Source organism: Saccoglossus kowalevskii, chromosome 6 (genome assembly GCF_978046115.1).
Source record: "Saccoglossus kowalevskii chromosome 6, keSacKowa6.1, whole genome shotgun sequence".
Taxonomy (NCBI): Eukaryota; Metazoa; Hemichordata; class Enteropneusta; family Harrimaniidae; genus Saccoglossus; species Saccoglossus kowalevskii.
The window spans coordinates 31,758,406-31,776,823 of NC_140646.1; the positions used below are offsets into that span (position 1 = coordinate 31,758,406).

Below are 18,418 nucleotides of genomic sequence, written 5' to 3' on the forward strand. Positions count from 1 at the left end.
ACAAGTGGGTTCAAGATGATCAAATGGTTTAGCTTTATGTTACTTTCAATTACGAATCAACACATCTCTAAAACGTTTTACCCCCCTCATCAACTTGTTTTCAACCAGCATCAGAAAATGGAGATGCCGGGTTTCGAACCCGGGGCCTCATACATGCAAAGCATGCGCTCTACCACTGAGCTACATCCCCGAGATGAGTTGCAAAATGAAAGGATTGAAAAAAAATTGAATCACTAAATAAAATCACTTCGATTTATTCAATGAACACAATGAACATTGAATCATGTTACATTTTCAATACATCTCCCCAAAAATGAACTTTCCGACATCGCTAATTAGACAAACTGTAATGAGCCTGGCATTGGTGGTGTAACGGTTAGCATGGTTGCCTTCCAAGCAGTCGATCCGGGTTCAACTCCCGGCCAATGCAGCAGCAGATTGTTTTGAGGCAATGAATGCGTGTCAATTTCTTGTCACTACCAAATATAAGCTATTGAGCAATAACTGAATTGAAGAATATAGTTTCCTTCAACTAATTTACAAGTGGGTTCAAGATGATCAAATGGTTTAGCTTTATGTTACTTTCAATTACGAATCAACACATCTCTAAAACGTTTTCCCCCCCTCATCAACTTGTTTTCAACCAGCATCAGAAAATGGAGATGCCGGGTTTCGAACCCGGGGCCTCATACATGCAAAGCATGCGCTCTACCACTGAGCTACATCCCCGAGATGAGTTGCAAAATGAAAGGATTGAAAAAAAATTGAATCACTAAATAAAATCACTTCGATTTATTCAATGAACACAATGAACATTGAATCATGTTACATTTTCAATACATCTCCCCAAAAATGAACTTTCCGACATCGCTAATTAGACAAACTGTAATGAGCCTGGCATTGGTGGTGTAACGGTTAGCATGGTTGCCTTCCAAGCAGTCGATCCGGGTTCAACTCCCGGCCAATGCAGCAGCAGATTGTTTTGAGGCAATGAATGCGTGTCAATTTCTTGTCACTACCAAATATAAGCTATTGAGCAATAACTGAATTGAAGAATATAGTTTCCTTCAACTAATTTACAAGTGGGTTCAAGATGATCAAATGGTTTAGCTTTATGTTACTTTCAATTACGAATCAACACATCTCTAAAACGTTTTCCCCCCCTCATCAACTTGTTTTCAACCAGCATCAGAAAATGGAGATGCCGGGTTTCGAACCCGGGGCCTCATACATGCAAAGCATGCACTCTACCACTGAGCTACATCCCCGAGATGAGTTACAAAATGAAATGATTGAAAAAAAATTGAATCACTAAATAAAATCACTTCGATTTATTCAATGAACACAATGAACATTGAATCATGTTACATTTTCAATACATCTCCCCAAAAATGAACTTTCCGACATCGCTAATTAGACAAACTGTAATGAGCCTGGCATTGGTGGTGTAACGGTTAGCATGGTTGCCTTCCAAGCAGTCGATCCGGGTTCAACTCCCGGCCAATGCAGCAGCAGATTGTTTTGAGGCAATGAATGCGTGTCAATTTCTTGTCACTACCAAATATAAGCTATTGAGCAATAACTGAATTGAAGAATATAGTTTCCTTCAACTAATTTACAAGTGGGTTCAAGATGATCAAATGGTTTAGCTTTATGTTACTTTCAATTACGAATCAACACATCTCTAAAACGTTTTCCCCCCCTCATCAACTTGTTTTCAACCAGCATCAGAAAATGGAGATGCCGGGTTTCGAACCCGGGGCCTCATACATGCAAAGCATGCGCTCTACCACTGAGCTACATCCCCGAGATGAGTTACAAAATGAAAGGATTGAAAAAAAATTGAATCACTAAATAAAATCACTTCGATTTATTCAATGAACACAATGAACATTGAATCATGTTACATTTTCAATACATCTCCCCAAAAATGAACTTTCCGACATCGCTAATTAGACAAACTGTAATGAGCCTGGCATTGGTGGTGTAACGGTTAGCATGGTTGCCTTCCAAGCAGTCGATCCGGGTTCAACTCCCGGCCAATGCAGCAGCAGATTGTTTTGAGGCAATGAATGCGTGTCAATTTCTTGTCACTACCAAATATAAGCTATTGAGCAATAACTGAATTGAAGAATATAGTTTCCTTCAACTAATTTACAAGTGGGTTCAAGATGATCAAATGGTTTAGCTTTATGTTACTTTCAATTACGAATCAACACATCTCTAAAACGTTTTCCCCCCCTCATCAACTTGTTTTCAACCAGCATCAGAAAATGGAGATGCCGGGTTTCGAACCCGGGGCCTCATACATGCAAAGCATGCACTCTACCACTGAGCTACATCCCCGAGATGAGTTACAAAATGAAATGATTGAAAAAAAATTGAATCACTAAATAAAATCACTTCGATTTATTCAATGAACACAATGAACATTGAATCATGTTACATTTTCAATACATCTCCCCAAAAATGAACTTTCCGACATCGCTAATTAGACAAACTGTAATGAGCCTGGCATTGGTGGTGTAACGGTTAGCATGGTTGCCTTCCAAGCAGTCGATCCGGGTTCAACTCCCGGCCAATGCAGCAGCAGATTGTTTTGAGGCAATGAATGCGTGTCAATTTCTTGTCACTACCAAATATAAGCTATTGAGCAATAACTGAATTGAAGAATATAGTTTCCTTCAACTAATTTACAAGTGGGTTCAAGATGATCAAATGGTTTAGCTTTATGTTACTTTCAATTACGAATCAACACATCTCTAAAACGTTTTCCCCCCCTCATCAACTTGTTTTCAACCAGCATCAGAAAATGGAGATGCCGGGTTTCGAACCCGGGGCCTCATACATGCAAAGCATGCGCTCTACCACTGAGCTACATCCCCGAGATGAGTTACAAAATGAAAGGATTGAAAAAAAATTGAATCACTAAATAAAATCACTTCGATTTATTCAATGAACACAATGAACATTGAATCATGTTACATTTTCAATACATCTCCCCAAAAATGAACTTTCCGACATCGCTAATTAGACAAACTGTAATGAGCCTGGCATTGGTGGTGTAACGGTTAGCATGGTTGCCTTCCAAGCAGTCGATCAGGGTTCAACTCCCGGCCAATGCAGCAGCAGATTGTTTTGAGGCAATGAATGCGTGTCAATTTCTTGTCACTACCAAATATAAGCTATTGAGCAATAACTGAATTGAAGAATATAGTTTCCTTCAACTAATTTACAAGTGGGTTCAAGATGATCAAATGGTTTAGCTTTATGTTACTTTCAATTACGAATCAACACATCTCTAAAACGTTTTACCCCCCCTCATCAACTTGTTTTCAACCAGCATCAGAAAATGTAGATGCCGGGTTTCGAACCCGGGGCCTCATACATGCAAAGCATGCGCTCTACCACTGAGCTACATCCCCGAGATGAGTTACAAAATGAAAGGATTGAAAAAAAATTGAATCACTAAATAAAATCACTTCGATTTATTCAATGAACACAATGAACATTGAATCATGTTACATTTTCAATACATCTCCCCAAAAATGAACTTTCCGACATCGCTAATTAGACAAACTGTAATGAGCCTGGCATTGGTGGTGTAACGGTTAGCATGGTTGCCTTCCAAGCAGTCGATCCGGGTTCAACTCCCGGCCAATGCAGCAGCAGATTGTTTTGAGGCAATGAATGCGTGTCAATTTCTTGTCACTACCAAATATAAGCTATTGAGCAATAACTGAATTGAAGAATATAGTTTCCTTCAACTAATTTACAAGTGGGTTCAAGATGATCAAATGGTTTAGCTTTATGTTACTTTCAATTACGAATCAACACATCTCTAAAACGTTTTACCCCCCCTCATCAACTTGTTTTCAACCAGCATCAGAAAATGGAGATGCCGGGTTTCGAACCCGGGGCCTCATACATGCAAAGCATGCGCTCTACCACTGAGCTACATCCCCGAGATGAGTTACCAAATGAAAGGATTGAAAAAAAATTGAATCACTAAATAAAATCACTTCGATTTATTCAATGAACACAATGAACATTGAATCATGTTACATTTTCAATACATCTCCCCAAAAATGAACTTTCCGACATCGCTAATTAGACAAACTGTAATGAGCCTGGCATTGGTGGTGTAACGGTTAGCATGGTTGCCTTCCAAGCAGTCGATCCGGGTTCAACTCCCGGCCAATGCAGCAGCAGATTGTTTTGAGGCAATGAATGCGTGTCAATTTCTTGTCACTACCAAATATAAGCTATTGAGCAATAACTGAATTGAAGAATATAGTTTCCTTCAACTAATTTACAAGTGGGTTCAAGATGATCAAATGGTTTAGCTTTATGTTACTTTCAATTACGAATCAACACATCTCTAAAACGTTTTCCCCCCCTCATCAACTTGTTTTCAACCAGCATCAGAAAATGGAGAAGCCGGGTTTCGAACCCGGGGCCTCATACATGCAAAGCATGCGCTCTACCACTGAGCTACATCCCCGAGATGAGTTACAAAATGAAAGGATTGAAAAAAAATTGAATCACTAAATAAAATCACTTCGATTTATTCAATGAACACAATGAACATTGAATCATGTTACATTTTCAATACATCTCCCCAAAAATGAACTTTCCGACATCGCTAATTAGACAAACTGTAATGAGCCTGGCATTGGTGGTGTAACGGTTAGCATGGTTGCCTTCCAAGCAGTCGATCCGGGTTCAACTCCCGGCCAATGCAGCAGCAGATTGTTTTGAGGCAATGAATGCGTGTCAATTTCTTGTCACTACCAAATATAAGCTATTGAGCAATAACTGAATTGAAGAATATAGTTTCCTTCAACTAATTTACAAGTGGGTTCAAGATGATCAAATGGTTTAGCTTTATGTTACTTTCAATTACGAATCAACACATCTCTAAAACGTTTCCCCCCCCCCTCATCAACTTGTTTTCAACCAGCATCAGAAAATGGAGATGCCGGGTTTCGAACCCGGGGCCTCATACATGCAAAGCATGCGCTCTACCACTGAGCTACATCCCCGAGATGAGTTGCAAAATGAAAGGATTGAAAAAAAATTGAATCACTAAATAAAATCACTTCGATTTATTCAATGAACACAATGAACATTGAATCATGTTACATTTTCAATACATCTCCCCAAAAATGAACTTTCCGACATCGCTAATTAGACAAACTGTAATGAGCCTGGCATTGGTGGTGTAACGGTTAGCATGGTTGCCTTCCAAGCAGTCGATCCGGGTTCAACTCCCGGCCAATGCAGCAGCAGATTGTTTTGAGGCAATGAATGCGTGTCAATTTCTTGTCACTACCAAATATAAGCTATTGAGCAATAACTGAATTGAAGAATATAGTTTCCTTCAACTAATTTACAAGTGGGTTCAAGATGATCAAATGGTTTAGCTTTATGTTACTTTCAATTACGAATCAACACATCTCTAAAACGTTTTCCCCCCCCTCATCAACTTGTTTTCAACCAGCATCAGAAAATGGAGATGGCGGGTTTCGAACCCGGGGCCACATACATGCAAAGCATGCGCTCTACCACTGAGCTACATCCCCGAGATGAGTTACAAAATGAAAGGATTGAAAAAAAATTGAATCACTAAATAAAATCACTTCGATTTATTCAATGAACACAATGAACATTGAATCATGTTACATTTTCAATACATCTCCCCAAAAATGAACTTTCCGACATCGCTAATTAGACAAACTGTAATGAGCCTGGCATTGGTGGTGTAACGGTTAGCATGGTTGCCTTCCAAGCAGTCGATCCGGGTTCAACTCCCGGCCAATGCAGCAGCAGATTGTTTTGAGGCAATGAATGCGTGTCAATTTCTTGTCACTACCAAATATAAGCTATTGAGCAATAACTGAATTGAAGAATATAGTTTCCTTCAACTAATTTACAAGTGGGTTCAAGATGATCAAATGGTTTAGCTTTATGTTACTTTCAATTACGAATCAACACATCTCTAAAACGTTTTCCCCCCCTCATCAACTTGTTTTCAACCAGCATCAGAAAATGGAGATGCCGGGTTTCGAACCCGGGGCCTCATACATGCAAAGCATGCGCTCTACCACTGAGCTACATCCCCGAGATGAGTTGCAAAATGAAAGGATTGAAAAAAAATTGAATCACTAAATAAAATCACTTCGATTTATTCAATGAACACAATGAACATTGAATCATGTTACATTTTCAATACATCTCCCCAAAAATGAACTTTCCGACATCGCTAATTAGAAAAACTGTAATGAGCCTGGCATTGGTGGTGTAACGGTTAGCATGGTTGCCTTCCAAGCAGTCGATCCGGGTTCAACTCCCGGCCAATGCAGCAGCAGATTGTTTTGAGGCAATGAATGCGTGTCAATTTCTTGTCACTACCAAATATAAGCTATTGAGCAATAACTGAATTGAAGAATATAGTTTCCTTCAACTAATTTACAAGTGGGTTCAAGATGATCAAATGGTTTAGCTTTATGTTACTTTCAATTACGAATCAACACATCTCTAAAACGTTTTCCCCCCCTCATCAACTTGTTTTCAACCAGCATCAGAAAATGGAGATGCCGGGTTTCGAACCCGGGGCCTCATACATGCAAAGCATGCGCTCTACCACTGAGCTACATCCCCGAGATGAGTTACAAAATGAAAGGATTGAAAAAAAATTGAATCACTAAATAAAATCACTTCGATTTATTCAATGAACACAATGAACATTGAATCATGTTACATTTTCAATACATCTCCCCAAAAATGAACTTTCCGACATCGCTAATTAGACAAACTGTAATGAGCCTGGCATTGGTGGTGTAACGGTTAGCATGGTTGCCTTCCAAGCAGTCGATCCGGGTTCAACTCCCGGCCAATGCAGCAGCAGATTGTTTTGAGGCAATGAATGCGTGTCAATTTCTTGTCACTACCAAATATAAGCTATTGAGCAATAACTGAATTGAAGAATATAGTTTCCTTCAACTAATTTACAAGTGGGTTCAAGATGATCAAATGGTTTAGCTTTATGTTACTTTCAATTACGAATCAACACATCTCTAAAACGTTTTCCCCCCCTCATCAACTTGTTTTCAACCAGCATCAGAAAATGGAGATGCCGGGTTTCGAACCCGGGGCCTCATACATGCAAAGCATGCGCTCTACCACTGAGCTACATCCCCGAGATGAGTTGCAAAATGAAAGGATTGAAAAAAAATTGAATCACTAAATAAAATCACTTCGATTTATTCAATGAACACAATGAACATTGAATCATGTTACATTTTCAATACATCTCCCCAAAAATGAACTTTCCGACATCGCTAATTAGACAAACTGTAATGAGCCTGGCATTGGTGGTGTAACGGTTAGCATGGTTGCCTTCCAAGCAGTCGATCCGGGTTCAACTCCCGGCCAATGCAGCAGCAGATTGTTTTGAGGCAATGAATGCGTGTCAATTTCTTGTCACTACCAAATATAAGCTATTGAGCAATAACTGAATTGAAGAATATAGTTTCCTTCAACTAATTTACAAGTGGGTTCAAGATGATCAAATGGTTTAGCTTTATGTTACTTTCAATTACGAATCAACACATCTCTAAAACGTTTTCCCCCCCTCATCAACTTGTTTTCAACCAGCATCAGAAAATGGAGATGCCGGGTTTCGAACCCGGGGCCTCATACATGCAAAGCATGCGCTCTACCACTGAGCTACATCCCCGAGATGAGTTACAAAATGAAAGGATTGAAAAAAAATTGAATCACTAAATAAAATCACTTCGATTTATTCAATGAACACAATGAACATTGAATCATGTTACATTTTCAATACATCTCCCCAAAAATGAACTTTCCGACATCGCTAATTAGACAAACTGTAATGAGCCTGGCATTGGTGGTGTAACGGTTAGCATGGTTGCCTTCCAAGCAGTCGATCCGGGTTCAACTCCCGGCCAATGCAGCAGCAGATTGTTTTGAGGCAATGAATGCGTGTCAATTTCTTGTCACTACCAAATATAAGCTATTGAGCAATAACTGAATTGAAGAATATAGTTTCCTTCAACTAATTTACAAGTGGGTTCAAGATGATCAAATGGTTTAGCTTTATGTTACTTTCAATTACGAATCAACACATCTCTAAAACGTTTCCCCCCCCTCATCAACTTGTTTTCAACCAGCATCAGAAAATGGAGATGCCGGGTTTCGAACCCGGAGCCTCATACATGCAAAGCATGCGCTCTACCACTGAGCTACATCCCCGAGATGAGTTACAAAATGAAAGGATTGAAAAAAAATTGAATCACTAAATAAAATCACTTCGATTTATTCAATGAACACAATGAACATTGAATCATGTTACATTTTCAATACATCTCCCCAAAAATGAACTTTCCGACATCGCTAATTAGACAAACTGTAATGAGCCTGGCATTGGTGGTGTAACGGTTAGCATGGTTGCCTTCCAAGCAGTCGATCCGGGTTCAACTCCCGGCCAATGCAGCAGCAGATTGTTTTGAGGCAATGAATGCGTGTCAATTTCTTGTCACTACCAAATATAAGCTATTGAGCAATAACTGAATTGAAGAATATAGTTTCCTTCAACTAATTTACAAGTGGGTTCAAGATGATCAAATGGTTTAGCTTTATGTTACTTTCAATTACGAATCAACACATCTCTAAAACGTTTCCCCCCTTCATCAACTTGTTTTCAACCAGCATCAGAAAATGGAGATGCCGGGTTTCGAACCCGGGGCCTCATACATGCAAAGCATGCGCTCTACCACTGAGCTACATCCCCGAGATGAGTTGCAAAATGAAAGGATTGAAAAAAAATTGAATCACTAAATAAAATCACTTCGATTTATTCAATGAACGCAATGAACATTGAATCATGTTACATTTTCAATACATCTCCCCAAAAATGAACTTTCCGACATCGCTAATTAGACAAACTGTAATGAGCCTGGCATTGGTGGTGTAACGGTTAGCATGGTTGCCTTCCAAGCAGTCGATCCGGGTTCAACTCCCGGCCAATGCAGCAGCAGATTGTTTTGAGGCAATGAATGCGTGTCAATTTCTTGTCACTACCAAATATAAGCTATTGAGCAATAACTGAATTGAAGAATATAGTTTCCTTCAACTAATTTACAAGTGGGTTCAAGATGATCAAATGGTTTAGCTTTATGTTACTTTCAATTACGAATCAACACATCTCTAAAACGTTTTCCCCCCCTCATCAACTTGTTTTCAACCAGCATCAGAAAATGGAGATGCCGGGTTTCGAACCCGGGGCCTCATACATGCAAAGCATGCGCTCTACCACTGAGCTACATCCCCGAGATGAGTTGCAAAATGAAAGGATTGAAAAAAAATTGAATCACTAAATAAAATCACTTCGATTTATTCAATGAACACAATGAACATTGAATCATGTTACATTTTCAATACATCTCCCCAAAAATGAACTTTCCGACATCGCTAATTAGACAAACTGTAATGAGCCTGGCATTGGTGGTGTAACGGTTAGCATGGTTGCCTTCCAAGCAGTCGATCCGGGTTCAACTCCCGGCCAATGCAGCAGCAGATTGTTTTGAGGCAATGAATGCGTGTCAATTTCTTGTCACTACCAAATATAAGCTATTGAGCAATAACTGAATTGAAGAATATAGTTTCCTTCAACTAATTTACAAGTGGGTTCAAGATGATCAAATGGTTTAGCTTTATGTTACTTTCAATTACGAATCAACACATCTCTAAAACGTTTTCCCCCCCTCATCAACTTGTTTTCAACCAGCATCAGAAAATGGAGATGCCGGGTTTCGAACCCGGGGCCTCATACATGCAAAGCATGCGCTCTACCACTGAGCTACATCCCCGAGATGAGTTACAAAATGAAAGGATTGAAAAAAAATTGAATCACTAAATAAAATCACTTCGATTTATTCAATGAACACAATGAACATTGAATCATGTTACATTTTCAATACATCTCCCCAAAAATGAACTTTCCGACATCGCTAATTAGACAAACTGTAATGAGCCTGGCATTGGTGGTGTAACGGTTAGTATGGTTGCCTTCCAAGCAGTCGATCCGGGTTCAACTCCCGGCCAATGCAGCAGCAGATTGTTTTGAGGCAATGAATGCGTGTCAATTTCTTGTCACTACCAAATATAAGCTATTGAGCAATAACTGTATTGAAGAATATAGTTTCCTTCAACTAATTTACAAGTGGGTTCAAGATGATCAAATGGTTTAGCTTTATGTTACTTTCAATTACGAATCAACACATCTCTAAAACGTTTCCCCCCCCCCCCCCATCAACTTGTTTTCAACCAGCATCAGAAAATGGAGATGCCGGGTTTCGAACCCGGGGCCTCATACATGCAAAGCATGCGCTCTACCACTGAGTTACATCCCCGAGATGAGTTACAAAATGAAAGGATTGAAAAAAAATTGAATCACTAAATAAAATCACTTCGATTTATTCAATGAACACAATGAACATTGAATCATGTTACATTTTCAATACATCTCCCCAAAAATGAACTTTCCGACATCGCTAATTAGACAAACTGTAATGAGCCTGGCATTGGTGGTGTAACGGTTAGCATGGTTGCCTTCCAAGCAGTCGATCCGGGTTCACCTCCCGGCCAATGCAGCAGCAGATTGTTTTGAGGCAATGAATGCGTGTCAATTTCTTGTCACTACCAAATATAAGCTATTGAGCAATAACTGAATTGAAGAATATAGTTTCCTTCAACTAATTTACAAGTGGGTTCAAGATGATCAAATGGTTTAGCTTTATGTTACTTTCAATTACGAATCAACACATCTCTAAAACGTTTTCCCCCCCTCATCAACTTGTTTTCAACCAGCATCAGAAAATGGAGATGCCGGGTTTCGAACCCGGGGCCTCATACATGCAAAGCATGCGCTCTACCACTGAGCTACATCCCCGAGATGAGTTGCAAAATGAAAGGATTGAAAAAAAATTGAATTACTAAATAAAATCACTTCGATTTATTCAATGAACACAATGAACATTGAATCATGTTACATTTTCAATACATCTCCCCAAAAATGAACTTTCCGACATCGCTAATTAGACAAACTGTAATGAGCCTGGCATTGGTGGTGTAACGGTTAGCATGGTTGCCTTCCAAGCAGTCGATCCGGGTTCAACTCCCGGCCAATGCAGCAGCAGATTGTTTTGAGGCAATGAATGCGTGTCAATTTCTTGTCACTACCAAATATAAGCTATTGAGCAATAACTGAATTGAAGAATATAGTTTCCTTCAACTAATTTACAAGTGGGTTCAAGATGATCAAATGGTTTAGCTTTATGTTACTTTCAATTACGAATCAACACATCTCTAAAACGTTTTCCCCCCCTCATCAACTTGTTTTCAACCAGCATCAGAAAATGGAGATGCCGGGTTTCGAACCCGGGGCCTCATACATGCAAAGCATGCGCTCTACCACTGAGCTACATCCCCGAGATGAGTTACAAAATGAAAGGATTGAAAAAAAATTGAATCACTAAATAAAATCACTTCGATTTATTCAATGAACACAATGAACATTGAATCATGTTACATTTTCAATACATCTCCCCAAAAATGAACTTTCCGACATCGCTAATTAGACAAACTGTAATGAGCCTGGCATTGGTGGTGTAACGGTTAGCATGGTTGCCTTCCAAGCAGTCGATCCGGGTTCAACTCCCGGCCAATGCAGCAGCAGATTGTTTTGAGGCAATGAATGCGTGTCAATTTCTTGTCACTACCAAATATAAGCTATTGAGCAATAACTGTATTGAAGAATATAGTTTCCTTCAACTAATTTACAAGTGGGTTCAAGATGATCAAATGGTTTAGCTTTATGTTACTTTCAATTACGAATCAACACATCTCTAAAACGTTTCCCCCCCCCCTCATCAACTTGTTTTCAACCAGCATCAGAAAATGGAGATGCCGGGTTTCGAACCCGGGGCCTCATACATGCAAAGCATGCGCTCTACCACTGAGTTACATCCCCGAGATGAGTTACAAAATGAAAGGATTGAAAAAAAATTGAATCACTAAATAAAATCACTTCGATTTATTCAATGAACACAATGAACATTGAATCATGTTACATTTTCAATACATCTCCCCAAAAATGAACTTTCCGACATCGCTAATTAGACAAACTGTAATGAGCCTGGCATTGGTGGTGTAACGGTTAGCATGGTTGCCTTCCAAGCAGTCGATCCGGGTTCAACTCCCGGCCAATGCAGCAGCAGATTGTTTTGAGGCAATGAATGCGTGTCAATTTCTTGTCACTACCAAATATAAGCTATTGAGCAATAACTGAATTGAAGAATATAGTTTCCTTCAACTAATTTACAAGTGGGTTCAAGATGATCAAATGGTTTAGCTTTATGTTACTTTCAATTACGAATCAACACATCTCTAAAACGTTTTCCCCCCCTCATCAACTTGTTTTCAACCAGCATCAGAAAATGGAGATGCCGGGTTTCGAACCCGGGGCCTCATACATGCAAAGCATGCGCTCTACCACTGAGCTACATCCCCGAGATGAGTTGCAAAATGAAAGGATTGAAAAAAAAATTGAATCACTAAATAAAATCACTTCGATTTATTCAATGAACACAATGAACATTGAATCATGTTACATTTTCAATACATCTCCCCAAAAATGAACTTTCCGACATCGCTAATTAGACAAACTGTAATGAGCCTGGCATTGGTGGTGTAACGGTTAGCATGGTTGCCTTCCAAGCAGTCGATCCGGGTTCAACTCCCGGCCAATGCAGCAGCAGATTGTTTTGAGGCAATGAATGCGTGTCAATTTCTTGTCACTACCAAATATAAGCTATTGAGCAATAACTGAATTGAAGAATATAGTTTCCTTCAACTAATTTACAAGTGGGTTCAAGATGATCAAATGGTTTAGCTTTATGTTACTTTCAATTACGAATCAACACATCTCTAAAACGTTTCCCCCCCTCATCAACTTGTTTTCAACCAGCATCAGAAAATGGAGATGCCGGGTTTCGAACCCGGGGCCTCATACATGCAAAGCATGCGCTCTACCACTGAGCTACATCCCCGAGATGAGTTACAAAATGAAAGGATTGAAAAAAAATTGAATCACTAAATAAAATCACTTCGATTTATTCAATGAACACAATGAACATTGAATCATGTTACATTTTCAATACATCTCCCCAAAAATGAACTTTCCGACATCGCTAATTAGACAAACTGTAATGAGCCTGGCATTGGTGGTGTAACGGTTAGCATGGTTGCCTTCCAAGCAGTCGATCCGGGTTCAACTCCCGGCCAATGCAGCAGCAGATTGTTTTGAGGCAATGAATGCGTGTCAATTTCTTGTCACTACCAAATATAAGCTATTGAGCAATAACTGAATTGAAGAATATAGTTTCCTTCAACTAATTTACAAGTGGGTTCAAGATGATCAAATGGTTTAGCTTTATGTTACTTTCAATTACGAATCAACACATCTCTAAAACGTTTTCCCCCCCTCATCAACTTGTTTTCAACCAGCATCAGAAAATGGAGATGCCGGGTTTCGAACCCGGGGCCTCATACATGCAAAGCATGCGCTCTACCACTGAGCTACATCCCCGAGATGAGTTGCCAAATGAAAGGATTGAAAAAAAATTGAATCACTAAATAAAATCACTTCGATTTATTCAATGAACACAATGAACATTGAATCATGTTACATTTTCAATACATCTCCCGAAAAATGAACTTTCCGACATCGCTAATTAGACAAACTGTAATGAGCCTGGCATTGGTGGTGTAACGGTTAGCATGGTTGCCTTCCAAGCAGTCGATCCGGGTTCAACTCCCGGCCAATGCAGCAGCAGATTGTTTTGAGGCAATGAATGCGTGTCAATTTCTTGTCACTACCAAATATAAGCTATTGAGCAATAACTGAATTGAAGAATATAGTTTCCTTCAACTAATTTACAAGTGGGTTCAAGATGATCAAATGGTTTAGCTTTATGTTACTTTCAATTACGAATCAACACATCTCTAAAACGTTTTCCCCCCCTCATCAACTTGTTTTCAACCAGCATCAGAAAATGGAGATGCCGGGTTTCGAACCCGGGGCCTCATACATGCAAAGCATGCGCTCTACCACTGAGCTACATCCCCGAGATGAGTTACAAAATGAAAGGATTGAAAAAAAATTGAATCACTAAATAAAATCACTTCGATTTATTCAATGAACACAATGAACATTGAATCATGTTACATTTTCAATACATCTCCCCAAAAATGAACTTTCCGACATCGCTAATTAGACAAACTGTAATGAGCCTGGCATTGGTGGTGTAACGGTTAGCATGGTTGCCTTCCAAGCAGTCGATCCGGGTTCAACTCCCGGCCAATGCAGCAGCAGATTGTTTTGAGGCAATGAATGCGTGTCAATTTCTTGTCACTACCAAATATAAGCTATTGAGCAATAACTGAATTGAAGAATATAGTTTCCTTCAACTAATTTACAAGTGGGTTCAAGATGATCAAATGGTTTAGCTTTATGTTACTTTCAATTACGAATCAACACATCTCTAAAACGTTTTCCCCCCCTCATCAACTTGTTTTCAACCAGCATCAGAAAATGGAGATGCCGGGTTTCGAACCCGGGGCCTCATACATGCAAAGCATGCGCTCTACCACTGAGCTACATCCCCGAGATGAGTTACAAAATGAAAGGATTGAAAAAAAATTGAATCACTAAATAAAATCACTTCGATTTATTCAATGAACACAATGAACATTGAATCATGTTACATTTTCAATACATCTCCCCAAAAATGAACTTTCCGACATCGCTAATTAGACAAACTGTAATGAGCCTGGCATTGGTGGTGTAACGGTTAGCATGGTTGCCTTCCAAGCAGTCGATCCGGGTTCAACTCCCGGCCAATGCAGCAGCAGATTGTTTTGAGGCAATGAATGCGTGTCAATTTCTTGTCACTACCAAATATAAGCTATTGAGCAATAACTGAATTGAAGAATATAGTTTCCTTCAACTAATTTACAAGTGGGTTCAAGATGATCAAGATGATCAAATGGTTTAGCTTTATGTTACTTTCAATTACGAATCAACACATCTCTAAAACGTTTCCCCCCCCCCTCATCAACTTGTTTTCAACCAGCATCAGAAAATGGAGATGCCGGGTTTCGAACCCGGGGCCTCATACATGCAAAGCATGCGCTCTACCACTGAGCTACATCCCCGAGATGAGTTACAAAATGAAAGGATTGAAAAAAAAATTGAATCACTAAATAAAATCACTTCGATTTATTCAATGAACACAATGAACATTGGATCATGTTACATTTTCAATACATCTCCCCAAAAATAAACTTTCCGACATCGCTAATTAGACAAACTGTAATGAGCCTGGCATTGGTGGTGTAACGGTTAGCATGGTTGCCTTCCAAGCAGTCGATCCGGGTTCAACTCCCGGCCAATGCAGCAGCAGATTGTTTTGAGGCAATGAATGCGTGTCAATTTCTTGTCACTACCAAATATAAGCTATTGAGCAATAACTGAATTGAAGAATATAGTTTCCTTCAACTAATTTACAAGTGGGTTCAAGATGATCAAATGGTTTAGCTTTATGTTACTTTCAATTACGAATCAACACATCTCTAAAACGTTTCCCCCCCCTCATCAACTTGTTTTCAACCAGCATTAGAAAATGGAGATGCCGGGTTTCGAACCCGGGGCCTCATACATGCAAAGCATGCGCTCTACCACTGAGCTACATCCCCGAGATGAGTTACAAAATGAAAGGATTGAAAAAAAATTGAATCACTAAATAAAATCACTTCGATTTATTCAATGAACACAATGAACATTGAATCATGTTACATTTTCAATACATCTCCCCAAAAATAAACTTTCCGACATCGCTAATTAGACAAACTGTAATGAGCCTGGCATTGGTGGTGTAACGGTTAGCATGGTTGCCTTCCAAGCAGTCGATCCGGGTTCAACTCCCGGCCAATGCAGCAGCAGATTGTTTTGAGGCAATGAATGCGTGTCAATTTCTTGTCACTACCAAATATAAGCTATTGAGCAATAACTGAATTGAAGAATATAGTTTCCTTCAACTAATTTACAAGTGGGTTCAAGATGATCAAATGGTTTAGCTTTATGTTACTTTCAATTACGAATCAACACATCTCTAAAACGTTTCCCCCCCTCATCAACTTGTTTTCAACCAGCATCAGAAAATGGAGATACCGGGTTTCGAACCCGGGGCCTCATACATGCAAAGCATGCGCTCTACCACTGAGCTACATCCCCGAGATGAGTTACAAAATGAAAGGATTGAAAAAACATTGAATCACTAAATAAAATCACTTCGATTTATTCAATGAACACAATGAACATTGAATCATGTTACATTTTCAATACATCTCCCCAAAAATGAACTTTCCGACATCGCTAATTAGACAAACTGTAATGAGCCTGGCATTGGTGGTGTAACGGTTAGCATGGTTGCCTTCCAAGCAGTCGATCCGGGTTCAACTCCCGGCCAATGCAGCAGCAGATTGTTTTGAGGCAATGAATGCGTGTCAATTTCCTGTCACTACCAAATATAAGCTATTGAGCAATAACTGAATTGAAGAATATAGTTTCCTTCAACTAATTTACAAGTGGGTTCAAGATGATCAAATGGTTTAGCTTTATGTTACTTTCAATTACGAATCAACACATCTCTAAAACGTTTTCCCCCCCTCATCAACTTGTTTTCAACCAGCATCAGAAAATGGAGATGCCGGGTTTCGAACCCGGGGCCTCATACATGCAAAGCATGCGCTCTACCACTGAGCTACATCCCCGAGATGAGTTACAAAATGAAAGGATTGAAAAAAAAATTGAATCACTAAATAAAATCACTTCGATTTATTCAATGAACACAATGAACATTGGATCATGTTACATTTTCAATACATCTCCCCAAAAATGAACTTTCCGACATCGCTAATTAGACAAACTGTAATGAGCCTGGCATTGGTGGTGTAACGGTTAGCATGTTTGCCTTCCAAGCAGTCGATCCGGGTTCAACTCCCGGCCAATGCAGCAGCAGATTGTTTTGAGGCAATGAATGCGTGTCAATTTCTTGTCACTACCAAATATAAGCTATTGAGCAATAACTGAATTGAAGAATATAGTTTCCTTCAACTAATTTACAAGTGGGTTCAAGATGATCAAATGGTTTAGCTTTATGTTACTTTCAATTACGAATCAACACATCTCTAAAACGTTTTCCCCCCTCATCAACTTGTTTTCAACCAGCATCAGAAAATGGAGATGCCGGGTTTCGAACCCGGGGCCTCATACATGCAAAGCATGCGCTCTACCACTGAGCTACATCCCCGAGATGAGTTACAAAATGAAAGGATTGAAAAAAAATTGAATCACTAAATAAAATCACTTCGATTTATTCAATGAACACAATGAACATTGAATCATGTTACATTTTCAATACATCTCCCCAAAAATAAACTTTCCGACATCGCTAATTAGACAAACTGTAATGAGCCTGGCATTGGTGGTGTAACGGTTAGCATGGTTGCCTTCCAAGCAGTCGATCCGGGTTCAACTCCCGGCCAATGCAGCAGCAGATTGTTTTGAGGCAATGAATGAGTGTCAATTTCTTGTCACTACCAAATATAAGCTATTGAGCAATAACTGAATTGAAGAATATAGTTTCCTTCAACTAATTTACAAGTGGGTTCAAGATGATCAAATGGTTTAGCTTTATGTTACTTTCAATTACGAATCAACACATCTCTAAAACGTTTTCCCCCATCAACTTGTTTTCAACCAGCATCAGAAAATGGAGATGCCGGGTTTCGAACCCGGGGCCTCATATATGCAAAGCATGCGCTCTACCACTGAGCTACATCCCCGAGATGAGTTACAAAATGAAAGGATTGAAAAAAAATTGAATCACTAAATAAAATCACTTCGATTTATTCAATGAACACAATGAACATTGAATCATGTTACATTTTCAATACATCTCCCCAAAAATGAACTTTCCGACATCGCTAATTAGACAAACTGTAATGAGCCTGGCATTGGTGGTGTAACGGTTAGCATGGTTGCCTTCCAAGCAGTCGATCCGGGTTCAACTCCCGGCCAATGCAGCAGCAGATTGTTTTGAGGCAATGAATGCGTGTCAATTTCTTGTCACTACCAAATATAAGCTATTGAGCAATAACTGAATTGAAGAATATAGTTTCCTTCAACTAATTTACAAGTGGGTTCAAGATGATCAAATGGTTTAGCTTTATGTTACTTTCAATTACGAATCAACACATCTCTAAAACG

At 39.3% G+C, this 18,418-nt stretch overlaps 59 non-coding genes across 59 annotated transcripts; 30 read left to right on the forward strand and 29 right to left on the reverse strand.

Moving 5' to 3' along the window:
- Window positions 1-118: 118 nt before the first annotated feature.
- TRNAA-UGC (transfer RNA alanine (anticodon UGC)) lies at window positions 119-190 on the reverse strand. Its single transcript has one exon. It is a non-coding gene; the product is annotated as a tRNA-Ala (tRNA).
- Window positions 191-358: 168 nt separating this feature from the next.
- TRNAG-UCC (transfer RNA glycine (anticodon UCC)) lies at window positions 359-430 on the forward strand. Its single transcript has one exon. It is a non-coding gene; the product is annotated as a tRNA-Gly (tRNA).
- Window positions 431-657: 227 nt separating this feature from the next.
- Window positions 658-729, reverse strand: TRNAA-UGC (transfer RNA alanine (anticodon UGC)). Its single transcript has one exon. It is a non-coding gene; the product is annotated as a tRNA-Ala (tRNA).
- Window positions 730-897: 168 nt separating this feature from the next.
- TRNAG-UCC (transfer RNA glycine (anticodon UCC)) lies at window positions 898-969 on the forward strand. Its single transcript has one exon. It is a non-coding gene; the product is annotated as a tRNA-Gly (tRNA).
- A 227-nt stretch (window positions 970-1,196) lies between these two features.
- TRNAA-UGC (transfer RNA alanine (anticodon UGC)) lies at window positions 1,197-1,268 on the reverse strand. The gene has a single exon. It is a non-coding gene; the product is annotated as a tRNA-Ala (tRNA).
- A 168-nt stretch (window positions 1,269-1,436) lies between these two features.
- Window positions 1,437-1,508, forward strand: TRNAG-UCC (transfer RNA glycine (anticodon UCC)). Its single transcript has one exon. It is a non-coding gene; the product is annotated as a tRNA-Gly (tRNA).
- A 227-nt stretch (window positions 1,509-1,735) lies between these two features.
- TRNAA-UGC (transfer RNA alanine (anticodon UGC)) lies at window positions 1,736-1,807 on the reverse strand. The gene has a single exon. It is a non-coding gene; the product is annotated as a tRNA-Ala (tRNA).
- A 168-nt stretch (window positions 1,808-1,975) lies between these two features.
- Window positions 1,976-2,047, forward strand: TRNAG-UCC (transfer RNA glycine (anticodon UCC)). Its single transcript has one exon. It is a non-coding gene; the product is annotated as a tRNA-Gly (tRNA).
- A 227-nt stretch (window positions 2,048-2,274) lies between these two features.
- TRNAA-UGC (transfer RNA alanine (anticodon UGC)) lies at window positions 2,275-2,346 on the reverse strand. Its single transcript has one exon. It is a non-coding gene; the product is annotated as a tRNA-Ala (tRNA).
- A 168-nt stretch (window positions 2,347-2,514) lies between these two features.
- Window positions 2,515-2,586, forward strand: TRNAG-UCC (transfer RNA glycine (anticodon UCC)). Its single transcript has one exon. It is a non-coding gene; the product is annotated as a tRNA-Gly (tRNA).
- Window positions 2,587-2,813: 227 nt separating this feature from the next.
- Window positions 2,814-2,885, reverse strand: TRNAA-UGC (transfer RNA alanine (anticodon UGC)). Its single transcript has one exon. It is a non-coding gene; the product is annotated as a tRNA-Ala (tRNA).
- A 708-nt stretch (window positions 2,886-3,593) lies between these two features.
- Window positions 3,594-3,665, forward strand: TRNAG-UCC (transfer RNA glycine (anticodon UCC)). The gene has a single exon. It is a non-coding gene; the product is annotated as a tRNA-Gly (tRNA).
- Window positions 3,666-3,893: 228 nt separating this feature from the next.
- On the reverse strand, window positions 3,894-3,965 carry TRNAA-UGC (transfer RNA alanine (anticodon UGC)). The gene has a single exon. It is a non-coding gene; the product is annotated as a tRNA-Ala (tRNA).
- A 168-nt stretch (window positions 3,966-4,133) lies between these two features.
- Window positions 4,134-4,205, forward strand: TRNAG-UCC (transfer RNA glycine (anticodon UCC)). The gene has a single exon. It is a non-coding gene; the product is annotated as a tRNA-Gly (tRNA).
- Window positions 4,206-4,432: 227 nt separating this feature from the next.
- TRNAA-UGC (transfer RNA alanine (anticodon UGC)) lies at window positions 4,433-4,504 on the reverse strand. Its single transcript has one exon. It is a non-coding gene; the product is annotated as a tRNA-Ala (tRNA).
- A 168-nt stretch (window positions 4,505-4,672) lies between these two features.
- TRNAG-UCC (transfer RNA glycine (anticodon UCC)) lies at window positions 4,673-4,744 on the forward strand. Its single transcript has one exon. It is a non-coding gene; the product is annotated as a tRNA-Gly (tRNA).
- A 229-nt stretch (window positions 4,745-4,973) lies between these two features.
- TRNAA-UGC (transfer RNA alanine (anticodon UGC)) lies at window positions 4,974-5,045 on the reverse strand. The gene has a single exon. It is a non-coding gene; the product is annotated as a tRNA-Ala (tRNA).
- A 168-nt stretch (window positions 5,046-5,213) lies between these two features.
- On the forward strand, window positions 5,214-5,285 carry TRNAG-UCC (transfer RNA glycine (anticodon UCC)). The gene has a single exon. It is a non-coding gene; the product is annotated as a tRNA-Gly (tRNA).
- A 468-nt stretch (window positions 5,286-5,753) lies between these two features.
- TRNAG-UCC (transfer RNA glycine (anticodon UCC)) lies at window positions 5,754-5,825 on the forward strand. Its single transcript has one exon. It is a non-coding gene; the product is annotated as a tRNA-Gly (tRNA).
- Window positions 5,826-6,052: 227 nt separating this feature from the next.
- On the reverse strand, window positions 6,053-6,124 carry TRNAA-UGC (transfer RNA alanine (anticodon UGC)). Its single transcript has one exon. It is a non-coding gene; the product is annotated as a tRNA-Ala (tRNA).
- Window positions 6,125-6,292: 168 nt separating this feature from the next.
- TRNAG-UCC (transfer RNA glycine (anticodon UCC)) lies at window positions 6,293-6,364 on the forward strand. Its single transcript has one exon. It is a non-coding gene; the product is annotated as a tRNA-Gly (tRNA).
- A 227-nt stretch (window positions 6,365-6,591) lies between these two features.
- On the reverse strand, window positions 6,592-6,663 carry TRNAA-UGC (transfer RNA alanine (anticodon UGC)). The gene has a single exon. It is a non-coding gene; the product is annotated as a tRNA-Ala (tRNA).
- A 168-nt stretch (window positions 6,664-6,831) lies between these two features.
- On the forward strand, window positions 6,832-6,903 carry TRNAG-UCC (transfer RNA glycine (anticodon UCC)). Its single transcript has one exon. It is a non-coding gene; the product is annotated as a tRNA-Gly (tRNA).
- Window positions 6,904-7,130: 227 nt separating this feature from the next.
- TRNAA-UGC (transfer RNA alanine (anticodon UGC)) lies at window positions 7,131-7,202 on the reverse strand. Its single transcript has one exon. It is a non-coding gene; the product is annotated as a tRNA-Ala (tRNA).
- Window positions 7,203-7,370: 168 nt separating this feature from the next.
- Window positions 7,371-7,442, forward strand: TRNAG-UCC (transfer RNA glycine (anticodon UCC)). Its single transcript has one exon. It is a non-coding gene; the product is annotated as a tRNA-Gly (tRNA).
- A 227-nt stretch (window positions 7,443-7,669) lies between these two features.
- TRNAA-UGC (transfer RNA alanine (anticodon UGC)) lies at window positions 7,670-7,741 on the reverse strand. Its single transcript has one exon. It is a non-coding gene; the product is annotated as a tRNA-Ala (tRNA).
- A 168-nt stretch (window positions 7,742-7,909) lies between these two features.
- Window positions 7,910-7,981, forward strand: TRNAG-UCC (transfer RNA glycine (anticodon UCC)). The gene has a single exon. It is a non-coding gene; the product is annotated as a tRNA-Gly (tRNA).
- A 227-nt stretch (window positions 7,982-8,208) lies between these two features.
- TRNAA-UGC (transfer RNA alanine (anticodon UGC)) lies at window positions 8,209-8,280 on the reverse strand. Its single transcript has one exon. It is a non-coding gene; the product is annotated as a tRNA-Ala (tRNA).
- A 168-nt stretch (window positions 8,281-8,448) lies between these two features.
- TRNAG-UCC (transfer RNA glycine (anticodon UCC)) lies at window positions 8,449-8,520 on the forward strand. Its single transcript has one exon. It is a non-coding gene; the product is annotated as a tRNA-Gly (tRNA).
- Window positions 8,521-8,746: 226 nt separating this feature from the next.
- Window positions 8,747-8,818, reverse strand: TRNAA-UGC (transfer RNA alanine (anticodon UGC)). Its single transcript has one exon. It is a non-coding gene; the product is annotated as a tRNA-Ala (tRNA).
- A 168-nt stretch (window positions 8,819-8,986) lies between these two features.
- TRNAG-UCC (transfer RNA glycine (anticodon UCC)) lies at window positions 8,987-9,058 on the forward strand. The gene has a single exon. It is a non-coding gene; the product is annotated as a tRNA-Gly (tRNA).
- A 227-nt stretch (window positions 9,059-9,285) lies between these two features.
- Window positions 9,286-9,357, reverse strand: TRNAA-UGC (transfer RNA alanine (anticodon UGC)). Its single transcript has one exon. It is a non-coding gene; the product is annotated as a tRNA-Ala (tRNA).
- A 168-nt stretch (window positions 9,358-9,525) lies between these two features.
- On the forward strand, window positions 9,526-9,597 carry TRNAG-UCC (transfer RNA glycine (anticodon UCC)). The gene has a single exon. It is a non-coding gene; the product is annotated as a tRNA-Gly (tRNA).
- A 227-nt stretch (window positions 9,598-9,824) lies between these two features.
- Window positions 9,825-9,896, reverse strand: TRNAA-UGC (transfer RNA alanine (anticodon UGC)). Its single transcript has one exon. It is a non-coding gene; the product is annotated as a tRNA-Ala (tRNA).
- Window positions 9,897-10,906: 1,010 nt separating this feature from the next.
- TRNAA-UGC (transfer RNA alanine (anticodon UGC)) lies at window positions 10,907-10,978 on the reverse strand. The gene has a single exon. It is a non-coding gene; the product is annotated as a tRNA-Ala (tRNA).
- Window positions 10,979-11,146: 168 nt separating this feature from the next.
- On the forward strand, window positions 11,147-11,218 carry TRNAG-UCC (transfer RNA glycine (anticodon UCC)). Its single transcript has one exon. It is a non-coding gene; the product is annotated as a tRNA-Gly (tRNA).
- A 227-nt stretch (window positions 11,219-11,445) lies between these two features.
- Window positions 11,446-11,517, reverse strand: TRNAA-UGC (transfer RNA alanine (anticodon UGC)). Its single transcript has one exon. It is a non-coding gene; the product is annotated as a tRNA-Ala (tRNA).
- A 168-nt stretch (window positions 11,518-11,685) lies between these two features.
- TRNAG-UCC (transfer RNA glycine (anticodon UCC)) lies at window positions 11,686-11,757 on the forward strand. The gene has a single exon. It is a non-coding gene; the product is annotated as a tRNA-Gly (tRNA).
- Window positions 11,758-12,226: 469 nt separating this feature from the next.
- TRNAG-UCC (transfer RNA glycine (anticodon UCC)) lies at window positions 12,227-12,298 on the forward strand. Its single transcript has one exon. It is a non-coding gene; the product is annotated as a tRNA-Gly (tRNA).
- A 227-nt stretch (window positions 12,299-12,525) lies between these two features.
- On the reverse strand, window positions 12,526-12,597 carry TRNAA-UGC (transfer RNA alanine (anticodon UGC)). Its single transcript has one exon. It is a non-coding gene; the product is annotated as a tRNA-Ala (tRNA).
- Window positions 12,598-12,766: 169 nt separating this feature from the next.
- Window positions 12,767-12,838, forward strand: TRNAG-UCC (transfer RNA glycine (anticodon UCC)). The gene has a single exon. It is a non-coding gene; the product is annotated as a tRNA-Gly (tRNA).
- Window positions 12,839-13,064: 226 nt separating this feature from the next.
- TRNAA-UGC (transfer RNA alanine (anticodon UGC)) lies at window positions 13,065-13,136 on the reverse strand. Its single transcript has one exon. It is a non-coding gene; the product is annotated as a tRNA-Ala (tRNA).
- A 168-nt stretch (window positions 13,137-13,304) lies between these two features.
- Window positions 13,305-13,376, forward strand: TRNAG-UCC (transfer RNA glycine (anticodon UCC)). The gene has a single exon. It is a non-coding gene; the product is annotated as a tRNA-Gly (tRNA).
- Window positions 13,377-13,603: 227 nt separating this feature from the next.
- TRNAA-UGC (transfer RNA alanine (anticodon UGC)) lies at window positions 13,604-13,675 on the reverse strand. The gene has a single exon. It is a non-coding gene; the product is annotated as a tRNA-Ala (tRNA).
- A 168-nt stretch (window positions 13,676-13,843) lies between these two features.
- On the forward strand, window positions 13,844-13,915 carry TRNAG-UCC (transfer RNA glycine (anticodon UCC)). Its single transcript has one exon. It is a non-coding gene; the product is annotated as a tRNA-Gly (tRNA).
- Window positions 13,916-14,142: 227 nt separating this feature from the next.
- On the reverse strand, window positions 14,143-14,214 carry TRNAA-UGC (transfer RNA alanine (anticodon UGC)). The gene has a single exon. It is a non-coding gene; the product is annotated as a tRNA-Ala (tRNA).
- Window positions 14,215-14,382: 168 nt separating this feature from the next.
- On the forward strand, window positions 14,383-14,454 carry TRNAG-UCC (transfer RNA glycine (anticodon UCC)). Its single transcript has one exon. It is a non-coding gene; the product is annotated as a tRNA-Gly (tRNA).
- Window positions 14,455-14,681: 227 nt separating this feature from the next.
- TRNAA-UGC (transfer RNA alanine (anticodon UGC)) lies at window positions 14,682-14,753 on the reverse strand. Its single transcript has one exon. It is a non-coding gene; the product is annotated as a tRNA-Ala (tRNA).
- Window positions 14,754-14,921: 168 nt separating this feature from the next.
- On the forward strand, window positions 14,922-14,993 carry TRNAG-UCC (transfer RNA glycine (anticodon UCC)). The gene has a single exon. It is a non-coding gene; the product is annotated as a tRNA-Gly (tRNA).
- A 238-nt stretch (window positions 14,994-15,231) lies between these two features.
- On the reverse strand, window positions 15,232-15,303 carry TRNAA-UGC (transfer RNA alanine (anticodon UGC)). The gene has a single exon. It is a non-coding gene; the product is annotated as a tRNA-Ala (tRNA).
- A 169-nt stretch (window positions 15,304-15,472) lies between these two features.
- TRNAG-UCC (transfer RNA glycine (anticodon UCC)) lies at window positions 15,473-15,544 on the forward strand. The gene has a single exon. It is a non-coding gene; the product is annotated as a tRNA-Gly (tRNA).
- A 227-nt stretch (window positions 15,545-15,771) lies between these two features.
- Window positions 15,772-15,843, reverse strand: TRNAA-UGC (transfer RNA alanine (anticodon UGC)). The gene has a single exon. It is a non-coding gene; the product is annotated as a tRNA-Ala (tRNA).
- Window positions 15,844-16,011: 168 nt separating this feature from the next.
- On the forward strand, window positions 16,012-16,083 carry TRNAG-UCC (transfer RNA glycine (anticodon UCC)). The gene has a single exon. It is a non-coding gene; the product is annotated as a tRNA-Gly (tRNA).
- A 226-nt stretch (window positions 16,084-16,309) lies between these two features.
- Window positions 16,310-16,381, reverse strand: TRNAA-UGC (transfer RNA alanine (anticodon UGC)). The gene has a single exon. It is a non-coding gene; the product is annotated as a tRNA-Ala (tRNA).
- A 168-nt stretch (window positions 16,382-16,549) lies between these two features.
- Window positions 16,550-16,621, forward strand: TRNAG-UCC (transfer RNA glycine (anticodon UCC)). Its single transcript has one exon. It is a non-coding gene; the product is annotated as a tRNA-Gly (tRNA).
- Window positions 16,622-16,848: 227 nt separating this feature from the next.
- Window positions 16,849-16,920, reverse strand: TRNAA-UGC (transfer RNA alanine (anticodon UGC)). Its single transcript has one exon. It is a non-coding gene; the product is annotated as a tRNA-Ala (tRNA).
- A 467-nt stretch (window positions 16,921-17,387) lies between these two features.
- Window positions 17,388-17,459, reverse strand: TRNAA-UGC (transfer RNA alanine (anticodon UGC)). Its single transcript has one exon. It is a non-coding gene; the product is annotated as a tRNA-Ala (tRNA).
- Window positions 17,460-17,627: 168 nt separating this feature from the next.
- On the forward strand, window positions 17,628-17,699 carry TRNAG-UCC (transfer RNA glycine (anticodon UCC)). The gene has a single exon. It is a non-coding gene; the product is annotated as a tRNA-Gly (tRNA).
- A 463-nt stretch (window positions 17,700-18,162) lies between these two features.
- TRNAG-UCC (transfer RNA glycine (anticodon UCC)) lies at window positions 18,163-18,234 on the forward strand. Its single transcript has one exon. It is a non-coding gene; the product is annotated as a tRNA-Gly (tRNA).
- Window positions 18,235-18,418: the final 184 nt, after the last annotated feature.